Below are 12,960 nucleotides of genomic sequence, written 5' to 3'. Positions count from 1 at the left end.
GAAGTTGTATCGTCCCATATTTGTTACACAAAAGCGAGATTTTATGTCTAATGAAGAATATGACTTTGAGCACCAACAGGTACGTGGTTTTATTCGGCAATATGTTGAAGATAATGTTTATAATCACATTTCTAATGAGACACGTGCTAGACCTTTGTGGGAGAAGATTGAGTCTTTGTATGCTTCTAAGTCGAGCAATAATAAACTATATTTGTTGAATTGCTTGATGAATTTGAGGTACAGGGAGAATTCTCCTATTTCTGATCATTTAAATGAGTTCCTAGGGGTCCTAGATCAAGTATCAGGAATGGGTATAAACTTTCATGATGAAGTCTTGGGACTATGGCTATTGAATACTCTACCAAAGTCTTGGGAAATATTTCGGGTTTCAATTACAAACTCTGCACCGAATGGCATTGTTTCTTTACAGATGGCAAAGAGCGGTACTCTTAATGAAGAGATGAGAAGGAAGGCACATGGTTTTTCATCTCAATATGATATGCTTGTTACAGAAATTAGGGGATAGAGAGAAAAGCAGGAGCAAGTACAAGTCAAGATACAAGAATATATAGTGCCATTATTGTAATAAAATAGGGCACATTCAGAAATACTATTTTAAGTGGAAAAAGGACAATGCAGACAAGAAAGGCAAGTAGAAAAAGAATGATCGTGTCGCTACTACTACATGTGGTAATCTTGTTCTTCTTCGTGACTTTGAGTCCGTTAATCTTGTATCTGATGAGAGCATGTGGATTATTGATAGTGGTGCTACACTTGTTATACCTAGGAAGGAGTTCCTCACATCTTACGCTTCTGGTGATTTTGGAGTGTTGAAGATGGGTAATAATGGTGAGTCTAAAGTGATTGGTGTTGGTGATGTTTGTCTGTAAACCAACATAGGAGTGCATTTGTTGCTTAAAAGAGTCAAACATGCTCCGGATGTCCGTTTAATTTAATCTTTGTGCAGATGCTTGGTAATGGTGGTTATGATAGTCACTTTGGTTCTGGAAAGTGGAAACTCACCAAAGGTAACTTGGTTAGGGCTAGAGGAGAAAAATCAGCCAAACTATATTGGACAAAAGCTTTGGTTGCTAAAGACACTGTGAATGCCATGGATATGGAGGCATCTTTGTGGCACCGGAGGCTTAATCATATAAGTGAAAAAGGGCTGAATTGTTTAGCTAAAAAGGATGTTCTTCAAGGGCTAAAAAGTGTAGAATTGGAGAGATGTTCTCATTGCATGGATGACAAGCAAACCAGAGTGTCCTTCAAGAAGTATCCTACCTCAAGGAAGTCAGAGTTGTTACAATTGGTGCATTCTGATGTTTGTGGCCCATTGAAGGTAAAGTCATTTAGTGGTGCACTTTACTTTGTTACCTTTATTGATGATTGTTCCAAGAAGCTATGGGTTTATGCACTTAAGCGAAAGGATCAAGTACTTGATAAGTTCAAGGAATTTCATGACTTGGTTAAGAGGCAATCAAGGAAGAAGCTAAAATGTATCTATTATGACAATGGTGGTGAGTATTGTGGACCCTTCGATGCTTATTGCAAACAGCATGGTGTTGCACATGAGAAGACTCCTCCTAAAACTCCTCAATTGAATGGTTTAGTTGAGAGGATGAATAGGACATTACTTAAGAAGGTGAGATGTATGCTCTCAAATGCTAAATTACCCAAGCATTTTTGGGGTGAGGCATTATACACGGCGATGCACGTTATCAATCTCACTCCTACTGTGATTCTGGACAGTGAAGTGCCAAATAAAATTTGGTTTGGCAAGAATGTAAGTTATGATCATTTGCATGTCTTCGGTTGCAAGGCATTTTTTCATATTCCAAGGGATGAAAGATCCAAGTTGGATGCGAAGACAAGGCAATGTCTCTTTATTGGGTATGGTGAAGATGAATTTGGCTACATGTTTTATGATCTTGTTGAGAAGAAGCTTGTTAGAAGTCGTGATATACAATTCATGGAAGACCATACCATTGAAGACATTGATAAGGTGGAGAAGACCACACCAGAGAAAGATAGTAATCTCACTTATGGTAATCCGATGAGGTTTCCCGCTCACAATCTAGAGAATGTTGAAACGGAAGCTCAAGATGATGAGCAACATGGTGATGTTGATGATCAACAGGTTGGAAGTGGAATAGAGGTTCCAATTGATGATGCTCAAGATGAACATGATGATGATCTTGGTGATATACCTGAACCACCTCAAGTCCAACTCAGGACGTCTAATAGATAAAAACAACCTTCTATAAGGTATTCTTGTGATGAGTACATAACCTTAACTGACAATGGAGAACCTAAGTGTTTTAAAGAGGCTTTGGAGAGTGAAGAAAAACAAAAGTGGTTGGATGGAATGCAAGATGAAATGAAATCTTTGCATGATAATCACACTTATGGTTAGAAAACGGGTGGATCTTCAAGATGAAACAAGATGCTAATTCTACATTTCCAAAGTACAAGGCTAGATTGGTGGTGAAAGGTTTCAGACAAAAAAAGGGTGTTGATTTCAATGAGATTTTCTCACTTGTGGTGAAAATGTCATGCATTAGAACTGTGCTAATTTTAGCTACTACTCTTGATTTAGAGGTTGAGCATATGGATCTTAAGACAACTTTCCTTCATGGTAATTTGGAGGAAAAGATATACATGAAGCAACCTAGTGGTTTTCTTGTTGAAGGCAAGGAAGATTATGTGTCTAGGCTAAGGAATAGTCTATATGGTTTGAAGCAGGCTCCAAGGCAGTGGTATAAGAAGTTTGAGTCTTTTATGTGTCAGCAAGGCTACAAGAAGACTACTTTTATCATTGTGTCTTTGTTAAAAGTTTTTCTAATGATGACTTTATTATCCTGTTATTATATGTTCATGACATGCTTATTGTTGGGAGAGAAATTTCCAAAATTAACAGGTTGAAGAAGCAATTGGGCGAGTCATTTGCTATGAAGGACTTAGGAGCTGTTAAATAGATTCTTGGAATAAGAATCATTCGAGAAAGAAAAGAAAGGAAGCTTTAGCTGTCATAAAAGGGTGTTGTAGAGATTTCAGATGGAAAATGCGAAAGTCGTAAGCACTCCTCTTGCTACTCATTTTAAACTGGGTGTTAAATATAGTCCTTCAAATGAAGCTAAGAAGGCATATATGAGTAGAGTTCCTTATGCGTCTGTGGTGGGCAATTTGATGTATGCAATGGTGTGCACAAGACCAGATCTTGCACATGTTGTTCGTACAATCAGTCAATTTTTGTCAAACCCAGGTAGAGAGCATTGAAATGTTGTGAAGTGGATTTTGAGATATATTCATGGTACTGTTGATATGAAGCTTTGTTTTGTAGGTGATAAGCCTAATTTGGTGGGATACTCAAATTCAGATATGGCTGCAGACATTGATTCCAGGAAGTCCACCTCAGGCTATTTGATTAATTTTGTAGGGGGAGCTGTGGCTTGGGAATCAAGACTACAAAGGTGTGTAGCATTGTATACTACAAAGGCGGAGTTCATTGTCATCACTAAAGCATGCAAGGAGTTGCTATGATTGAAGAAATTCTTTCAGGAGCTTGGTTTTAGGCAAGATAACTATTCATTGCTCATTGATAGCCAGAGTGTTTTCCATCTTGGTAAATATCCAACTTTCCATTCTAGATCCAAACATATTGATGTGAGGTATCATTGGACACGTGATGCTTTGGATGCTAAGTTGTTGGCGTTAGAAAAAGTTCATATAGATGATAATGGTGCTGATATGATGACTGAAGTGTTGCCAAGAGAGAAGTTTGAAGTTTGTTGTGAGATCGCCGGTTTGGCAAGTATCTCGACATAGTTGTGAAGGCGAAATTTGTTAGGTATTGGGCTCCCTTCCTATGTGGAGAAAAGGCCCAAAACTTGAGAAGCTCATGTCTCACTTAACCTAGTGGAGAGGGGACTGCAAAATAAATAGAGAGGCAAATCAATAGAGTCAAAATACATTGAAAACCCTAACACATAGAGGGAGAGATAGAGAGAAAAATCTGTTCACATTTTTCACAGAGCTGCCACCGTAAACTCGACACTGTCGATTCGTTCACCGTTGGATCGGGTTGAAACCTTTACAGCAGGTTCAGAACACATTGCTCTTCATTCTAATCAGTTAGATCATTGATACGAGGCCTGAGTTGGGAGATATTAATTTCGCATTGTAGCAGTGATTTTACAAGTTTTTCTTCTCTTGTTCTTCTCTATTTGAAAGGTTTGTTGCTTTTCTATTTGGTTGGGTGTTGGCACTAATTTGTGCTATTAATTGAGACTCTTTTTTACTCTTGTTGATCATAGTGGAGCTATTTCTTTGGTCTGAATGACTCGTGGTTTTTATTCTTGATTTGAGGGTTTTCCACGTTAAAAATCTTGCTGCCTTTATTTGTGATTGTGGTGATTTATTATTGCTGCTCTTTGATTATTGCTCCTCATAGATTCTTGCAAGTTAGGGGAAATTATATCCCCTGCATTCTCTGGAATATTATTTGTGTTGTTGTTTTCCCCTTCACAAATTGAATACTTAGATAGTCATAGTCCCTTTGAAATGCTTGGTTGGCTACATCTCGTTGCATTAGCAACAACAAAATCCCCACACTTTTGGTGGGTTTGGTGGAGTGTTACACAGTAAAGATCAATTGTGTTTAAATAAATAGTATCTTTGCAATTCCTTCATATTAATTAATGATTACACCGTTGAAATTTTATTAAATTTTAGAAACTACACATAATTAAAAGGTTTACAAATTTGAGACAACAGTGTGTTCATAGTCTAAATATAGCAAACACAAGTAAAAATATATACTTCTTTGACTAGTAGTTTACTTGAACGTCAATTGTTGACTATCAGTTAAAAAATTATGCTTGATATTGAAATGAATATTTTATGTGATATTGTATAGAGTTTGAAATGTCTGTGATCCAAATCCAATGAGTTTCAAATGCTAATGATTTATTGAGCAAACAAAAATCAAGATGCTTTCATTAAATAAAGATAGAGAGTTTATTTATCAATATGATTTGGAAATATTACAACTTTGTTTTGGAAAAGGTATGCCAACAAACAATTAAAATACTTGTTCAAAAAGTGTAGCGCAGGTCCCCAATTAATTACACGTTGCTTTCCACTTATTTATGAAAGCAGAAACCAATTCATTTTTAGTAAAGACTAATCACGGCAAAGTAAATGTTTCTTTTATGTTGAAGCTGAAGTTTGAATGAAACAAAAAACAATGGAAGTATGTTGTCAAAAATATTTGTGTAGCAAAACTTGAAAAACTTTTTCAAAAAGTGTAGCGCAGGTCCCCCCTTAGTTACACGACTATATTTAAGTTTGAATTGTTCGAGTTTTTGGAAGCAGTGATGAAATAAAAGTACTTCATGCATTTTAGTTACGGTATCCAAGTTTCTTAAATAGTAGTCTTAGTTATGGTTTACATTCATAGAAAATAAGCACACACAAAAATACATAAAAGCATAAAGATAATTAGATAAGTTTCCAACCACAAAACAATATAACAGTGTCATTGTTAAATTCAATTGTCTTCATCATAAAGATAATTATACAAAGATTTTTGACAACACACATGCACAATTTTTTGTTTCATTCAAAGTTCAGCTTCAACATAAAAGCACCAATTCAAACTTCACCTCAATTGTTTGCTGGTTCCATCAAAGTTGAATTGCAACATAAACCACCATTAACTTTGCCTTCAGCAATCATTACCATAAATGAACTAGTTTTTGCTGTCATAATTAAGTGGAACGCACAGTGTAATTAAACGGGGAGCTACATTAGACTTTTCCAACAAGTTTTGAACTTTGTAAACCCAAAGTTTTTCACAATACAATTACATATTAAACAACACAGAACTAATTGTACAGTTGCACCAAAAAGGTAGTAATACCCTACAAAATCTCTAGGAAGCCAAAGGAATGAAAGCAGGAATGAAAAATGAGTTCTCTGTGTTCGTAAAAATGAGTTCTCTCAACCAAAGGTTTAAACTTTGGGTGGTTCTCTCTACCGAAACCTTTTGTCACTTTTCCCTTTTTTTTCCCACACATGTGACAGTTTCTCAAAGAAAAAAAAACTTTTTAAATAAAAAATAGGGGACACATCATCGATGTCAAATGTAAGTCAAAAAAATATGTTAATAAATCGTTTTAGTTGTCTTAAATGCTAATAACAAAGAACCAAATTGAAGTTAAGTTTTACATATGCACCAAAAGCTAAAATAAGATAAGAAACTTTGTGCATAGACCTCATCACGTAAGTTAATTCATGGAATCAAATAACTTGATGCATGGTCTAGGCAAAGAAATAAGGCTGCCATAAGAAAGCGAGAAATGGCTAGGGTAAAAATGTGCATAAATGTCCCATCAAAGTGAAATGCACTAGACCTTTAGTTAATACCTATGGCCCCCACAACAATCATAATTTTGTTTCATATCTTCATGTAACTCGTGGTCCCTTCCAAGCACCCTAACATGGTATATAAAACACAATATTTTTTTCTAAACTAGGCATATCTGCCTCCATAATTACAAAAATGGATAAATTTTAAAAACAATTCAAAATTGGGCAAATTGTGCGCCCTTACACGATTTCATATGAAGAAATGGTGTCCCTCCTAACCGATTTTCCTATGTCAAATGGTCAACTCTGAAATCGTGTGGGGCTAAGATGATTTTCGACTTAAAATCGTGTGGGGCTCAGACGATTTTCATTGTAATTGATTACATAGGGGCGTAATCGATTACAAAAGGCTATGGTATGCCTTTGAGATTATGTAATCAACTACAGATTCCATGTAATCGATTACCATAGAGGTCAATTTTTAAAGCATCTATAAATCTCACTTTCTTTATCTCTACCTTTACCTTTATCTTTCTTTTATTCTTTTTCCCTCCCACCTTAACTGCATACCACATACTTTTGCATATTTATAACCTTTCCATGCCTTTATCTCACACACTCACAATCTATTAAAGCTTTATTATTGTCTTTCATTCAAAATTGAAATAAGAAAAATAAAAGTCTTAACTAAATTGTCACTTGATTATCATAGATCTTTCTTTTAACTAATTACATCTCTAAATTTTTTATTACCTTTTGATAAATCATTTTTATTCTTAAACTTTTTTTAAATAATTATTTTTATTCTTAAACATTCTTTTAATTAGGTATATAGATAAATGATAAAAAAAAAAGGATTCATTTATTTAGATATTTATCACAACTAAAACACGAAATAGAAGAGAACATATTATTTTGACCCCTCCAAAATTTACAATCAACCACTGCACATAACATGAAAGAGAAGTGTGAAAGAGAAGCGTGAAAGAGAAGCGTAGGTTATGATCGTAGAGTTCATTGTCAATGATGTCCCTTCAACATCAAAACACTCAGTCTCAATAGATGCAGTTACAGTAAATGCTTTAGCTATTGGGTTGTCTGGTAATCGATTACATGGAGTCTATACTCGATTACAAAATGTCAGGAGCACATCATAGCCTTTTGTAATCAATTACACTCCCTTAGTAATCGATTACAATGAAAATCTTTTGATCCCTAAATGATTTCAAATTGAAAATCGTCATGGCCCCCACGATTTCAGAACTGACCATTTGACATAGGAAAATCGACTAGGGGGACACAATTTCTTCATATGAAATCGTGTGGGGGCGGCATTATTTGCCCAATTTCGAAATTTTTTTAAAATTTGCCTATTTTTGTAATTATGGAGGCAGGTTTGCCTAGGTTAGAAAAAAATCTAAAACACAAAAATAATGATGAAGGAAGAACTACATCACAATCCATTCTAACTACTGCACCACATAAAACATAATACTAAAAACATAAAAGCTTATTTGTAATATGCAAACAAAGTGGGTCATGACAAGCTTCAAGCACTCCCACACAAGTGATATAATAAGCCAATGAAAGTAGAGAGCTACACCATCCCTTTACGTAAAGCTAAACGTCCCACTATAAAACAAAGTGGCGAATGCACAAGCCTAAGATAAGGGAACGAATGAAGAAAAAGGATTCAAGAGTGCACTACTTCAACAAAACAAATGAAAAATGATACTTTGACAAAGTATCTTTTGACAAACAACATTTTTTTGTAAAAAAGAAACCATAAAACTTTATTATTTTATTCTCTTAACTGATATAAAAAAAGATATATTCTATTTGGTAACTTTGTCAACTTTGTCAACCAAATGTTTGTCAAAAAATTATTTTCCAAAACAAAACTCTATGCTAACCATGAATCTTCTGCAAGGTAACGTGGCTTAGTATAATAAGGAAAACCCACATTCATAACTATACATAACCCATGCAGACCACGAGAACCCATGTTGAGTGGGAAAATGTGAAAATTGCACCTATTTTGGTTCACTCAACTAGCAAAGAATTAGATAAAGACTTAAGAGAGAACCAACCCAAACCACTCCAACGCTGCAACCTCGGTGGAAAGGAACCCACAACCAACCCCAACCTCACGGATGGAAATTTCTGTACTCCTAACTATGCCCATTAATAACCAATGAAAACTTGAAAAAAGGTTAAACATGAAGCAAATCCTCAAACCTCGCTGCAAGACAACCTCCGACAAAGCAAAACGAGAAAGTAGGCCATACTAACAGAAAAACGAGCACAATAGAAATTCAGCAGGGATGCAAACAACACTCATCATCACTTCATACACTTCTGCATACTCTTCCAAACCTAATTCATCGAACAACAAAAGAAGACAAGAAGAAAAACAAGGTCAAACTTCCCCTACGTCTTATAGCAGCCCTTTAAGGTCTTACCACCTATGTTTTGATGCCCACTTCATTGCTCTCCACCTTTACTCACTACGCTCTCTCTCGATTCCCTTTTTACCTTGTCGTTTTCTCTCTTTTCTACACTTAAAGAACCTATAACTAAGGGTTTTATCTTCCCTACCCAAACCCTAGAATCAAAACCAACTAGAAAATATCTCTTTTTTCTCTTTTTCTCTTTTTTTTCTAAGATTTGGAAAGGAAAAATAAAAACGGATTTGAGTGGCTACAACGAAAAGACAAAACAAATGCACTATTGTGCTAACTGCAATAACGGAAAAACTAAAATATAAAACTGATATGGCCTCTTTAAATCTTCTAAGATTTGTGGCAATAAGGAAAACAAAATAAAAATTACATGTTCAAGCAACCAAAAGAGAGAGAAATTAACCTTGTGTTTGGATGAAGCATTTCAACAATGCTAAGAAATTGAAATGCATTGTATTTGAATTGTTTGTAATTAAATTCTCTTCATTTTCTAAATAACTTGTTTGGATAAAGAAATTAAAATACCTTACATTTCAATTTCTTGTTTAGATAAAACAATTGAATTTCTTGTGAGATAAAATTTCATTTTAACAAAATTTCTTTTAGGTTTAATTATGTTTTGATTTCATGAGAAATTTAGAAATGGGCTCGATTAGCCAAACGAGCTACGCCGACCAGGAAATCCAGACGGGTTGGTCAGTACCCCTCAAATCGTTAGGCCAATTGGTACCCTTGACATGGCTAGGTCATCGGGCTAGTCGATAGCTCCTAGGTTGTTGGGCTGGTTGGTACCTCCTAACACAACCAGGTCATCGGGCCAGTAATACCCCTCAGGTCGTTAGGCCGGTAAATACTTGACAGGTCGTCAAAAAGTCAGGCTCGTCTAGGTAATTTATCGGTAATTTGTCGGTCGGGTTCATCTGGGTTGTCGGGACGGTCAGGCCCATATATGTCATCGGACCCGCCCGACACCTCTAAGTCGTCTGACCCGTGTGGGTCGTCAAGCCTGTCGGGCCTTTATGGATCATCGGTTACGCTTGGTCCGTCTTGGTCGTTAGGTCTGTCCGACCCATCTTATTCGTCAAAACTGCCTGACCCATCTAGGTCGTCGGGTCCGTCTAGGTCGTTGGCCAATCAGGCTTGTGGGATCAACGGGCCAATCAAGTCTGTTTGAGTTATCAGGCCGGACAAACCCGTACAGGTCTTTAGCCCTACCCGACACCTCTACATCGTCAGCCTTGCCTAGACCGTTTGGGTTATCGAACCCGCTCGATCTACTTTGATCGTCGAGCACATCTGGCCCATCTTAGTCGTTGAGCCTGCCTGATCCGTCTTAATCGTTGAGCACATTCAACCCATGTGGGTTATCATGCCCACCTAACCTATTTATCTCATTGGGCCCTCACAATCTGTCTTTGTCCTCGAACCGTTTGAGCCATCTTAGTTGTCGAGCTCGTCCGACCCCTCTAAATCATCGAGCCCATTTGGGTCATCGTGTACATATAACCCGTTTGTGTCGTCGGGTCAGCCTAGCATGTATAGGTCATCAAACTCGCCCAACACATATGGTATCGAGCTTGCTCGACTCGTTTTGGGTGATTGGGCCTCCCTGACCTGTTTTGGTCATTGGAACCGCTTGACTTATTTGTGTCGTCGGGCCCATCTGACCCATTTGGCTCATCTGACCCATTTGGCTCATCTGACCCGTTGGCTTGAGTGTATTTGGGTCGTTTGACTAAGGTGCACGCCTGGATCGTCGGGTCCTCTTGGTCGTCAAGTCGGTTAGGCCCGACAATCTTAGTAGGTTCGCTCGAAGACCTAGTCCCATGTTCACAATCGAGACAGCCCGACCTTGGATGCTGGTCGAGTTTGGCCGGGGCGAGACCACCTTGGTGTTGGTGAGACTGTTTAATAACATATTTTTTATGTTTAAATAGAAAGTGTATGGGTTAGCCTTGGCCTACAAGACTTTTGAGGGGTTTTTGGCCTTGTGGGCTTCTTTAATGTGGGGTTTGTGGCCCTAACCCATGTAGGTCAAGGCCAAACCCTATGGATTGGGTGAAATTGACAATTCTACCAAAGGGTCTAGAGTGTGAGGTTGAGTGAGAAGAATTCCAAATTCCACCTATTTTGAGGGTATTTGGATTTCTACTAATTAAGCTAATTGAAATAATTCAAAAAAATATTTTCATTTTAAATGATTTTTAATTTCTCTATCCAAACAAAACATTTCATTACAAAGAAATATAAATACTTCAAAAAATGAATTGTTTCATTAAAATACTCTATCCAAACACACCATAAAGGAATTTACGTAAATGCTGCAACATAAATCCTTGTGCATGGCTTTTGAAAAAAAAAAGATATAGAAAGTACACGACCTACTAACCAGAAGAGAGAGAAATAAAAATTTAACATGCACCTTCATATGCAAAACACACACGAACCACTAAGCCATACAATTTCTAATATTATAATGCACACTATATTTATAAAGACACATATATTCAATATTTTAGAATCAAATATAATAATTAAATAAAACAACAACTTAAATCACTCAAATAATTTTTTCATATGTCATAATTTAATAAAATAATTAACTAAATGAAAAATCAACAATCTAAATTAAACAATCATTTTTTTCATGTGTTAATCTTTATTCTAATTTTTCTTGGGTCTTACAGTAGAGGCCAACGAGATCATTCGAACAACTCAGGAGTTGCGTACTCCAAATATGAGAAGTATGGTCATTTTGCTAAGGATTGCTACTGAAGAATCAAATGTTATAATTGTGGAAAGGTCGAGCATTTTGCGAAGGACTGTTGATCTGAGGGAAAAAAGGAAAACAAACTTCCTTTCTAAAGATGTTGAAGAAGATGCCGAGTAGTGATTTGAGTTGATAACAATTCAACCATTGAATTGGGGAGGAACTCGATCAATCATGAGAGATGTAAGCATATTGATGTTCTAATGAATCCACTTTATACCCAATCCATGGCCCACATGCAAATCAAGGCCTAAGAGCAATCAAAGGCCCAATACCAAGAAGCATGTTAAAGATTAAAATGGGCTTCTCTCAAGATGGCCAAAGCAATAGTGTAGACTTTAAAATTGGGCCAATTTTTTAGGCCTTGCTTTCATAAATAGTAGGATAAAAAAACTTGTTCCTTAGATTTTAATTGGGTTAATCCAAGCCCAATAGGGAGCCTTGGCCAAGACACTCCAATTACCACAAGGAAGGTGTGACTCTAGCTTGCAAAGGAGTGCCATGCCACAAGGTGCAGCTCTAGCTTGCAAAGGAGTGCCATGCCACATGTCACACATCCAAGGGCCAAGAGAGAGACTTCTTCTCCAAGCTTGCATTGCATTTCAAACGCAATTTCATGTGCATGTGATTTAGTGAACTTCTCTTCTATAAAAGAGAGTCCTATGGCACTTTGTAGATTTTACTCTTGAATTTTCTAATAGAATGCTTGTGTTGAGATCGCTCTACTCTTCTATTATTTTAATAGCACCTAAGCTAGAGATTTACAACATTTCCCCTCGGCACCTTCCACTAGTCTAGCTTCTAGTCTAGTTCTCCTTTCACCACTCCAAATACCATTGCTACAAGAGTCTTAAACATTTGTCTCCATTCCATTTTCGCTACCTATGGAGTTTCTACCATCCACCACACGTTGGATCTCCATCAAATTGGTATCAAGTGTCACCCATGCTTGGAGTCTCAAGTTTGAGTAAGGTTTTCGATCTCCTCTCTTTTTTTCTTGCAATTTCCATGTTGTTTGCTTCATTTTCATAACTTTTTTAAGTTTTCTTCCATTTCAACCGAACATCTATGAGTCTACATAAATTCTATGGATTCAAATTGTAGATCTCCATGATTTTTGGTTCATATTTGTTCTTAAGTTCCATTTAATTTTCCAATAACATCTTCTTTGATTCCTAGTGTTTGTTCTTCATTTTCATTCGGTGGTTTCCATTTATTTTCCGTTGAATCTTTGTAGTTTTGTCTTATGTTATGATTCATGCTTCGTTTATGCTTTCATCTGCAATTTGCATCGTTTAAATTTCCATTTTCTACAATTACTTGATGAGAACCAAGTCCTACAATTGTGATTTATTC

This window comes from Vigna unguiculata, chromosome 8 (genome assembly GCF_004118075.2).
Source record: "Vigna unguiculata cultivar IT97K-499-35 chromosome 8, ASM411807v1, whole genome shotgun sequence".
In the NCBI taxonomy this organism is placed as follows: Eukaryota; Viridiplantae; Streptophyta; class Magnoliopsida; order Fabales; family Fabaceae; genus Vigna; species Vigna unguiculata.
The sequence above is the reverse complement of the archived record's forward strand: the minus strand, read 5'-3'. Positions refer to the sequence as shown.